Genomic DNA, 12,061 nt, shown 5'->3' on the forward strand with positions numbered 1-12,061 from the left:
AAATTTTTTAAACCAAGAATTTCTCATCTGATAATTTATTATTTGAAAATATTCAAATGTGCATGCAGATTTTGTTACAAGAGTGTTTATTAAATATTTTTTCCATGATAATGAAAAAAGTAAAAGTAAACTAAACATCCAAAAAAGGAGAGACCCACCATGGTGAAATATAGGCAGGCATTAAAAAGTCTGGCTGTAGAAGAACATGCCACATTATAGAAAAATGTTCGCTATGCAGATAGGTTCAAAAAAGACTATAAAACAGACTATGATCTCATTTTTGTAACTATACGTAAATACTTGAGAAAAATCGCTTCAGCGTATAAAGCCAAAGTTAGCCTTCCTTATTGTGCAAAGGTGGCATTACAGGTAATATTAACTTTCTTATTTGTACTTACCTTCTTTCCCCCACTTTTTTTTTCCAAGATGGAGTTTCACTCTTGTCGTCCAGGCTAGAGTGCAGTGGCACAATCTCGGCTCACTGCAACCTCCGCCTCCTGGGTTCAAGCGATTCTCCTGTCTCAGTCTCCCGAGTAGCTGGGATTATAGGCACTTGCCACCGCGCCCGGTTAATTTTTGTGTATTTAGTAGAGACAAGGTAACACCCTGTTGGTCAGGCTGGTCCTGAACTCCTGACCTCAGGTGATCCGCCCATCTCAGCTTCCCAAAGTGCTAGGATTACAGTCGTGAGCCACGGCGCCTGGCCCTTCCCTGACTATTTTAAAACAATGAACATTAGGTATTACTCTTCCAGTATGGAAAAGACAGCAATAGAGGTTTTGCATGTGCAGTGATTTTTTTTATTTTTATTTTTATTTTTTTAAGACTTTAAGTTCCAGGGTACATGTGCACAATGTGCGGGTTTGTTACATAGATATACATGTGCCATGTTGGTTTGCTGTACCCATCAGCTTGTCATTTACACTAGATATTTTTCCTAATGCTATCCCTCCCCCAGCCTCCCACCCCCTGACAGGCCCTAGTGTGTGATGATCCCTGCCCTGTGTCCATGTGTTCTCATTGTTCAGTTCCCACCTATGAGTGAGAACGTGCAGTCTTTGATTTTCTGTGCTTGTGATAGTTTGCTGAGAATGATGGTTTCCAGCTTCATCCATGTTCCTACAAAGGACATGAACTCATCCTTTTTATGGCTGCATAGTATTCCATGGTGTATATGTGCCCCATTTTCTTAATCCAGTTTATCATTGATGGACATTTGGGTTGGTTCCAAGTCTTTGCTACTGTGAATAGTGCCACAATGAACATACGTGTGGATGTGTCTTTATAGTAGCATGACTTACAATCCTTTGGGTATATACCCAGTAATGGGATCACTGGGTCAAATGGTACTTCCAGTTCTAGATCCTTGAGGAATTGCCACACTGTCTTCCGCAATGATCGAACTAATTTACACTCCCACCAACAGTGTAAAAGCATTCCTGTTTCTCCACATCCTCTCCAGCATCTCTTGTTTCCTTACATTTTAATGATCACCATTCTAACTAGAATGAGATGATATCTCATTTGTGCTTTTGATTTGCATTTCTCTGATGACCAGCTATGATGAGCATTTTTTCATGTGTCTGTTGGCTGCATATGTCCTTCATATATCTGCTCCTTTGAGAAGTGTCTGTTCATATCGTTGCCCACTTTTTGATGGGGTTGTTTTTTTCTTATAAATTTGTTTGAGTTATTTGTAGGTTCTGGATATTAGACCTTTGTCAGATGAGTAGATTGCAAAAATGTTCTCCCATTCTGTAGGTTGCCTGTTCACTCTGATGGTAGTTTCTTTTGCTGTGCAGAAGCTCTTTAGTTTAATTAGATCCCATTTCTCTTTAGACAGTCAGCCCTTGAACAACACAGGAGTTAGGGGTGCCAACCCTGCCCCCCAGAATCAATAATCTGAGTATAACTTGACTTCCCAAAAACTTTGCTCCTAAGAGCCTGTGTTGACCAGAAGCCTTGCTGAGAACATAGTCGATCCATACATGTTTTGTTTGTTGTATGTATCATATACTGTATTCTTATAGTAAGGTAAGCTGGAGATGTTATTAAGAAAATTATAAGGAAGAGAAAAATATATTTACTATTCATTAAGTGGAAGCAGATCATCATAAAGGTCTCGGTCTCAGCTTCATCCTCTTCTTCACATTGGGTGGGCTGAGGAGGAGGAGGAAGAGGTGGAGAAAGAGGAGGGGCTGGTTCTGCTGTCTCACGAGTGGCAGAGATGGGAAAGGTGGAGAAGGTAGATGGGGAAGCAGGAGAGGCAGGCACACTTGGTGTAACTTTTTCTGGAAAAAGCCACATATAAGTGGATCCATGCAATTCAAACCCATGTTGTTCAAGGGTCAGCTGTACATGTATATACATTTTTTAAAGACCTTCATAATAGCCTGTTGCTGTGTAGGAAAGCCATGTCCCTCGGCAGAAGCGCCCAGGAGCCCCTGCACAAGGCAGGAACGCAGGGGAGAGAGGAAGGTTCATGAGACTGGATAAGCCCAGGACTCGGTGGCCCACTCAGCTTCCTGGTACCTAGTGACTAGAAATTGTGACAGTTGATGACAGTTACCTCTGTCTTCTGGTTCCTCTGTTTGGGTGCTTTTTGAGAGCATATGATGTTTAACAAGTATTTATTAAGCAGTTACTATGTTCCAGGCACTGCATCTGGACAGATGAGGGTCCCCTCACAGAGCATGACAAGTTAGCTTGCTGGAATTGGCTGACCCTCGTGCAGGGTGAGTAGCACATGGCAGGTGTAAGAGCTAGTGTAGAAGCAGGAAGCTGGATGGGCGGTTCTTAAAACAGGGATAAGAACTGACTTAGGCACTCTGGACTTTGATCTCACATGAACATTTTGACAAAGTAAAATGCATAGTCTTGTTTGGCCGTGTCTGTAAGTCACTCAGAGCGCAGGTTTTGCATGCAGAGGCCTGAGTTCGGTTGCACACCTGTTACCTCTGAGACTCTGACACATTGCTTGACCTCTGTGTGTTCTGTTTCTGCTTCCGTAAAAGGGATCAATGCTACCTACGTCAGAGCTGTTTTGACATGTATATTGAATGAGGTGGACTGTGTGAGACGCTGGCGGCTTTATTATTTACAGAGCATCACAAAAGGATGACAGTGGCGTGACCATCCAGGGCTGTCACCAGGGACCTGCTCTGAGCACAGGAGGTGACTGTACAGGGGCCAGCCAGCTGCAGTTGTGGTTCTCAGCCCAGCCACCTTGGCCTGCTGGGAGACAGGAAGGTGCATTTGCCCTCAGGTCTCGGATATCACTTTGAACTTGGCCTCCTGGAGGGAGGCAGGTAGCTAACGACCCCCTGCATGGCAGCAGGGCCACAGAACTGGCCACGGAAACAGAGCAGGGAATCCTACCCTCTCCCTGGCTTGGTGAGCCCTGCTGGCCTGTTTACGTGCTGACATCAGTGTGTGCCGCTTTCCGCTCTGGGCATTCTTGGTTCTTTTGTGAATTATAGCCTTCTAAGTTGCTGAGCCCGAGAGATGAGGGCCTGTGGTTGCCTCCCAGCTTCTTCCAGACTCACCAGGAGACATGCCCTGGCTCAGATGCGACCGAATTCCCAGACTACCGGCTAAAGGTTTGCACTCTCTGGCCCTTCTCCTGTCTTTTTGTGTGCCACGATACCGTCTCCCTGTTCACAGCCCTAACTGCCTAATGGGGTGTTGGGGTGTGTGAGTGTTCATGTTATTCACACATGATTACCTAGGATTTTCTGCCAAATGATGCCCGGTTGATACAACCTTTGGCACCTTGTTTTCCGCTGTCCATGATTTTCTTGAGCTGTCTTTGACCAGGTTTTCAACGTGTGGTGTCATGGGAAGAACACGGGCCATGACAAGGCCAAATTTGGACTTGAACCCAGGCTTTGCTGTGTGACCCAAGCTGACAAGCACGTGTCTTAACCTCTGCACCTCATGTTCCTGCCTGCCAAACAGTGGAACACTGCCTGCACAGAGGCCGGCAGAGAGGATGACCTGAGACAGTAGGGACGCGCATAGGACACACCTAGGGTGGTGCCTGGCATACAGTGGGTGCTTCATAAATGCTCTGTACTATCCAGTGAGTTTCACAAGACCCTTTAGAAGTTGCTCTCTAAGATTTCACCTTGGATCAATTCTTCTATCAAGAAAACTAAGAAAAGTTTGTCTTTTCCTAGTAAGAGCTATGTTACTGAAGGAGAAATGAATGGGGGTGGGGGGCCAGGCGGTTCCCCAGGGAAGCCCGGGGCTAAGTCTGTGCCCCTTCCTGTCTCCCTGTGGAGGGAGTCTGGTGCCCCGTCGACGTCCAAACTGCTAGCTTTGGTGGCGCAGATAGACAGGATCTGGCAGAGCATTCAGGCAAGCTTCACACTTGCTGAGCCGAATCATTCCCTTTGGTTACACCCCAGGCAATGCCAAGTAAACAACTTCAGGAACCCAGACAGAGCAATTAAAATGATCCTCTGCAGCTGCCTGCCAAGTGAAGCGATTCCTGCTAAAACCTTGATTAGCATTCACTGAAGTGTGTTCCGTCGGACATGGGATCAGAGGAGGGTAAATAAGAGCCATGGGGAGGAACGGATGCATGTTAAGGGCACTCAGGGGATCTGAGGCCAGGTTAGGCTGAGCAGGTTTCTTTCCTGCACGCCTTCTCAGGCCTCGCTGTTCTATGCCCTGTCAATCTCTCGACCAGCTGCACCTACAGTGTTTCCCAAACACACCTGACTGTACAGCTCCCTTATGCAGGAACTCCTATTAATACATTGCAGAACTAGGATTCCTCTAAGAAATGTTTCTAGAAATATTGCTGGGTTTTTTACAACTTTATTGAAGGATATTTTACATATCATATAATTCACTCATTTCAAGTGTAGAATTCAAAGATTTTTAGAAAATTTGCCGAAGTTGTACAATCATTACTCTAAATCAGTTTTAGGACATTTTCACTGCCCCCCTGAAATCCCTGTGCCCATCCACTGTTAGCCCCTGCCCCCACCCCCTACCCCAGGCAGCCACTAATCTTGTCTGTCTCTATAGATACGCCTTGAGAAACATTGCTTTTTTGAGGGAATGATAAGATATATATAACATCAAACTTACCACCATTTTAGCCTTTTTTTTTTTTTTTTTTGAGATGGACTCTCGCTCTGTCACCCAGGCTGGAGTGCAGTGGCGCGATCTCTGCTCACTGCAACCTCCGCCTCCTGGGTTCATGCCATTCTCCCGCCTCAGCCTCCCGAGTAGCTGGGACTACAGGCATCTGCCACCACAACCGGCTAATTTTGTTTTTGAATTTTTAGTAGAGACGGGGTTTTACCATGTTAGCCAGGATGGTCTCGATCTCTTGACCTCATGAGCCGCCCGCCTCGGCCTCCCAAAATGCTGGGATTACAAGCGTAAGCGCCCGGCCCATTTTAGCCATTTTTAAGTGTGTGATTCCGCAGCATTAAATACATTCACATTGTTGTGCAATCATCACCGTTGCTCATCTCCAGAACTTTTTCCTCACCCCAAACAGAAACCCCGTATCCATTAAACAGTAATTCCCTCTCCCCTGTGCTCCTGGTAGCCACTTGACCACTTTCTGTCTCTTTGAATTTGACTATTCTAGGTACTCATACAAGTGCCATCACACGATTTATCCTTTTGTGACTGGATTATTTCATTTAGCATAATGTCCTCAAGCTTCATCTTAATTGTAGCATGCATCAGAGTTAGGCCAGGCGCAGTGGCTCACGCCTACAATCCCAGTACTTTGGGAGGCAGAGGTGGGAAGATTGCTTAAGCCCAGGAGTTCAAGACCAGGCTGGGCAACACGGTGAGACCCCTACCTCTACAAAAAATACAATTAGCCGTACATGATGGCATATACCTGTAGTCCCAGCTACTCAGAAGGCTGAGGTGGGAGGATCACCTAAGCCTGGGGAAGTTGAGGCTGCAATGAGCCGTGATCATACCACTGCACTCCAGCCTGGGAGACAGAGTGAGTCTCAAAAAAAAAAAAAAAAAAGAAAAGAATTTTAATCCTTTTTAAGGATGAATAATATTCCATTGTATGTATATACATGTATATACAGGTTGAGTATCCCTTATCTGAAATGCTTGGGACCAAAAGTGTTTTGGAGTTTAGATTTGTTTCAGATTTTGGAATATTTGCATTACACTTACCAGTTGAACATAAAATATTTTGCCCATTTTCTAGTAAGATTGTTTTGTTGTTGAGTTGTAGAAGTTCTTTATATATTCTAGATCTTAATTTGTTAAGTTGTAGGAGTTCTTTGTATATTCTCGATCTTGATTCCCTATCAGATACATGATTTGCAAATATTTTCTCCCATTCTGTGGGTTGTCATTTCACTTTCTTGATAGTGTTCTTTGATGCACAAAAAGTTTTTAATTTTGTTGAAGCCCAATTGATCTCTGTTTTCTTTTGTTGCCTGTGCTTTTGGTGGGAGAAACACTGCTTCTTGCTTTTTAAAGATCAAACCAAAAACAGCCTACCTGTGAAAATCGAATAGAAAAAGAAAGTTGCTAGGTATTCTTATTATCCCCCTAGAAATAGTTTTTTAAAACAAAAATTCCCAAATAGTCAGTTGTTTCAGTCATGTGACTTGGCATATAATTAAACAACAGTTGCTGCTGTTACTGAATATTTATTGCTCACTGACAATGTGTCAGACACAGCCAGAGACTGAAATACAAGTAGATGCCAGTTCTGGAGTTGTCTGCCCTAAATGAGATGAGAGGCATCTCTATTAGTAAAAACTCAGTTGCAGATGACAGAAAACCAGTTTAAAATAACTTGGATCAAAAGGGGAATTCACTGACTTTTTTACCAAAATGTTGAGAGGAATGTAGAGGTTTTTTCTAGATCCAGAGGCTATATGTCAATTACTTCTCTTTTTCTCTCTCCTTCTTTTTTCCTCCTCTCCGGCTGTGTCTAAATGTCTATGTCCTCCCAAAATGCACATGTTGAAATCCTAGTCCCCAGGTGATAGTGTTAGGAAGTGGGGTTTTGGGAGGTGATGAGATCATGAGGGTGAAGTCCTCATAAATGTGATTGGTGCCCTTATGAAAGAGGCCCCAGAGCGGTCCCTTGTCCCTTTCACCAGGTAAAGTTATAGGGAAAGGACAGGCAACTACAAACCAGGACACAAACCCTCACCAGACACCAAATCTGTTGGCACCTGGATCTTGGACTCCCCAGCCTCCAGAGCTGTGAGAAATGAATTTCTGCTGTTTCTATGGTATTTTTGTTACAGTAGCCTTAACAGACTAATACCCTCCTTGTCTGTGTCTTTTATTCTGTCTCAGTGTCTTGGCTCTGCTTTTAGGTCTCCTCTTACCCACTGGCCTCTTTCTCTGCTACTGTATATAACTTCCTTTATACATCTAGGGGAGGTCATGAGCAGCTGTAGCATATGTGGTATTAGTGAACAATCCCTGTAATTGAAATCCGAAATCCCAGCTCATGCACTGAAAGGGCCATAGGAATGGACCGCCCTGATTGGCCAGCCTGATCTAACTGGCTTTGGCCTACAATGGCTGGTTTTATTCACATAACTGAAGAGTCCAGGGATAAATCCTGGTTTCAGGCATAGCTTGATCTAGGACTCAGTTCCTGCAGGATCCAGGTCTGAGCTCCACATCCTCCTTCTCAGGTTTTCCAGGGACCCTCCAGTGAAGTTCCCAGTGCTCCCTGTGGCAACAGTGGTTCTGTGCCTCCTGTCCTCACACCACTGAGCCTGGGAACCAGAGCATGCAGGTGTCAGGATTCCCAGAGCAAGCCTAAGGCTATGAACAGACAAGCTGAGATGTGGACCCACCCCTGCATGAGTCACCATGGCTCGGGGCCCCTCCCTGTAGCAGGAGAGAGGATATGCTAACCGGCCTCTGGACCTTAATGTGGGGTCAATCCCACCCAGTCCCCAACTGAGAAAGTAAATGGGGTGGTTTAAAATACCAACACAGAGCAAAACACACAGAAATTTGAGATGCTGATGTCAGGAAGGAAGAGGAAAGGGTTCCAGCAGTGAGCGGGTTTCCATTATAGGAGAATAATTTGATTACCAGGGACGACAGGCCACAGTAGAAGGTTAAAATGAATGATCAGGTGCGTGCTGGGTGACAAAAAGTGCTGCCTGGGGCGGATTACAAGAAGGGCAGCTAGTTTCCAGGCCTTAGAGAGGTTGCTGTGTACTCCCGTGTGCCTGCTAGCTGGTCTGTTCCCCTCAAGGACAGCAAACTTTTCACAAGCACCTGCTGTGCCCTGATCTTGCTGGGTGCTGTCACCCTGCCCTCTGGAGCACCCCGCACGGTTGGCAGATAAACCCACAGGTGCTGCAGTCAGGAGCACTGGCGTCCCTCAGACCCTCCAGGACAGCACGTGGAACACTGTGGACCACAGGTTTGAGTTAGGAAACGGATCCTGGAGATAATGAAGGCCTCACCGACGTGAGCTAGATCCAGGTTGAGAGAAGGATGGACAAGCCCAGAGAAGTCCTCCCGGAGGGACAGTGCCTGTCAGGCCAGAGATTTCTGACAGTCGGAGGAGAGGGCGGAGTGTGCTCAGCCTGAGAGGGGAGGGGACAGAGACCGGCTCAGGGGTGCACTGAGACGTGGCCTGCACCGGGCCAGGTGGTAGGAGGAGGTTGGGCTGAGGGACAAGAGGCTAGTAGGCGATGGAGACCACTGTAGGGGTTGAACACAGGAATGGTGTGCAAGTCAGGAAAGTCTCTGGGAAGGGGAAGAGACTGAAGGCACAGAGACCACTTTGTGTGAAGGGGACAGACGCTGAGGCCTGACCTAGGGTGTGGGTTGGGAAGGGGAGGAGGGATGATTCCGAGGGAGATTTAGTGGGTCCCGGTGGCTGTTTGAAATTCAGCAGGTGAGGGAAGAGTTGCATTTAAAAAATAACAGGCCAGGCATGGTGGCTCATGTCTGTAATCCCAGCACTTTGGGAGGCCGAGGTGGGTGGATCACCTGAGGTCAGGAGTTCCAGACCAGCTGACCAACATGGAGAAACTCCATCTCCACTAAAAATACAAAATTAGCTGGGTGTGGTGGCTTATGCCTGTAATCCCAGCTATTCGGGAGGCTGAGGCAGGAGAATCGCTTGAACCTGGGAGGTGGAGGTTGCAGTGAGCCGAGATAGCACCACTGCACTCCAGCCTGGGCAACAAGAGCAAAACTCTGTCTCAAAAATAAAATAAAATAAGAAACGTGTATAGTCATGCATCACTTAACGACTGGGATACAGCCTGAGAAATGCATTGCTAGGTGATTCCAGCACTGTGCTAACATCATAGAGTGATTTGCACAGACCGAGCTGGTAGACCCTACTGCACACGCAGGCTGTGTGGTGTGGCCCATTCCTCCCAGGCTGCACAGCTGCATAGCATCTGACCATGCTGAATACTGCAGGCCACTGTAACACAGTGGTAAGTATGCATGTATCTAGACATAGAAAAGGTACAGTGAAAATTAGAATCTCATAGGACCGCCATCACAGGGTCCATCTTGATAGAAATGTCATTATGGAAGCAGGACTGTTCTTGTAAAGAGCGTGGAATTTGGCCTGGAGTCACAATTCTTCCTGTGTTCCTACTGATGGACATTTGTGTTCCTACTGATGGACTTGGACATTTTGTTCCTGTTGTTTTCTCTGCTGGGAAGTTCCAGCAGATTGCAGATCCAGTTTGAAACTGGCTGATTAGGTCTACTTGGTCCAGGTTGCCCACGGTCCCACTACCCACAGGAGCCCTTCCTGCTTCCAGAATTTGGCCCCATCTTCACAGCAGAGCTACCCATAGTGCTCAAAAAGGAGAAAAACTGTCCTCAATTGGCACTGAAGAGAGTTGAGGGAAGAGGCCCCTAATGCACCGTCCTGGGGAAGAAGACCCACCTCTAAGCTTGCTCCTCCCCATGGTCTGCCACGGTCCGTGCCTGAAGTGCCAGGGTGGTTTGCTCTACTCCATCTACAGCACATGAGGTGGAACCTGCTTGCAGGGAGGAAATGTATGTCAGGGCAGCGTGAGGAATTGCTTGAGGGGTCTTGGTGCCCTGATTCCAGAGAACTTTGCTGGTCATCTGGTTTTGTACCCCTCTTTCTCAGTGATGGCACTTTGGCCAGGTGAGTAAGGGGAAGTGGTTTGGAGCTGTCTCACCATCAGTATGTAACTGAACTCAGGTTCAGCTGCTCGCCACTCAAAAGCCAAACTGGAGAGACAAGACTTGGTGGAAGGAAAAGCAGGTGTATTCGAGAGCCGGCAACCTAGGGGAACATGGGCTAGTGTCACAAAGACCATCTCAAGGCAGTACATATTTCAGGCTCTTTTTACGTTAAGGGCAGGGGAAGAGGAGGATGTTGGGATCAACACATGACCTATGACCCTAGAGAGGTGGGTGCCAGCAAGGGTCCAAGGAAGTTGGGAATTTCTTTGTCCCTGGTCAGGTCACAATGTTTCTTCCTCCTATAAATCCTATAAATCCTCCGCCTCCTATAAATCTTTAACAAAATATAGTTGCTCAAATACTCCTTTCTAATCCCAGAGTTCATTTCAAAAACTACATGACTGCTGTTGTCATGTTTTATCCCAGCGCTCTAAAATTATTCTAGCCCACATGCAGGAATGGGTATCTAAACATAGATGAGGGCCACTCAAACAAAAATGGAGTTAGTCATGTTCATTCTTTTGCTGTTTCACTGTTACAAATATAAGAAAGGATGTCGCCCCCGGCAGGCATGTAAGGGAACTCCTAATATACCATCCGGCTGGGGGTCCAGCCTGGACAACCGGCCGGGCACCGAGGTTTGTGGATGGATGGGCTGAGGTTGTCCAGAAAAAGCTGTGGAGATTCCATTTCCAGTAATTGTTCATCTCTTACTTCACTGACTTCACATCTTGATTTATGAAGAATGATTAGATGCCAAACATATATTCCTAACACATTCTCCCAAAGAATATGATTTATTCTATTATTTTAAAAATTCAGTCCATCTCATCATCTATTACTATATTTTTGTCATTATATATACTTAAACACATTCCTTTAGTAGACTTAAAATGCTTTAATTTTATTCCCTTAATAAATATTCATTTCAAGGTGACAACCAGAAGGGCTGCAGGCAGAAAAAAAAAAAAAGCTTATCCTTCAAGCAAATTTATTATTGGTGCATTTTCTTATATGCTGTCATAAAGGCCAGGCTTTTACCACACATTAATTTTATGACTGTGTAGTTCACGTGAATGCCAAACTCCAATTCATTTTCTATCTACTCATGGACTGAATCATTTTATTTTCCTTTGCAGAAAAGAAATGTTATATGATATGAGGTGTAAATTTATAACAGACTTAGTATTTAGCTTGCCAGAAGATCTCTTTCGGGAGGCAATGTTTATTTAAAAAAAAAAACCTAATTCATCTTCATGGCAGGGCCAGAGTATTCATATTTTCATTATTAGAATTTCCAGTGGAAACCTTGCTTTGATTTGCCCTGTTATGTCTTTGCTAATTGGCTGAATTCAGACTATAATACCACTTCATCACGTCTCAATAGCTCGTGTCCATTTGTCCTTCTCATGCTCCTCTAATCCTCACTTCATCGCGTCTCAATAGCTTGTGTCCATTTGTCCTTCTCATGCTCCTCCATCTTTTGAATAACGACGACAACAGTGATGAGAGCAGTAGAGGTGATTAGTCAATGGCACTGTTGTTCCCAGCAGGCTGCAGGGTGAGGAGTGAATCACCCACCTCTGTCCAGGTGCTTTGCATGTGTTGTTGACTGCAGAAGCATGTCTCTGAGCGGGGACATGCAAATCCAAAATTGGATTTCAGGCCAGGCACAGTGGCACATGTCTGAAATCCCAGCATTTTAGGAGGCCAAGGCAGACGGATCACTTGAGGTCAGGAGTTTCAGATAACCCTGGGCAGCATGGTGAGACCCTGTCTTTACTAAAAATACAAAAACTTAGCCGGCGTGGTAGCATGTGCGTGTAATCCCAGCTACTCAGGAGACTGAGGCAGGAGAATCGCTTGAACCCAGGAGGCGGAGGTTGCA

This window comes from Trachypithecus francoisi, unplaced genomic scaffold (assembly GCF_009764315.1).
Source record: "Trachypithecus francoisi isolate TF-2019V2 unplaced genomic scaffold, Tfra_2.0 Lachesis_group19, whole genome shotgun sequence".
In the NCBI taxonomy this organism is placed as follows: Eukaryota; Metazoa; Chordata; class Mammalia; order Primates; family Cercopithecidae; genus Trachypithecus; species Trachypithecus francoisi.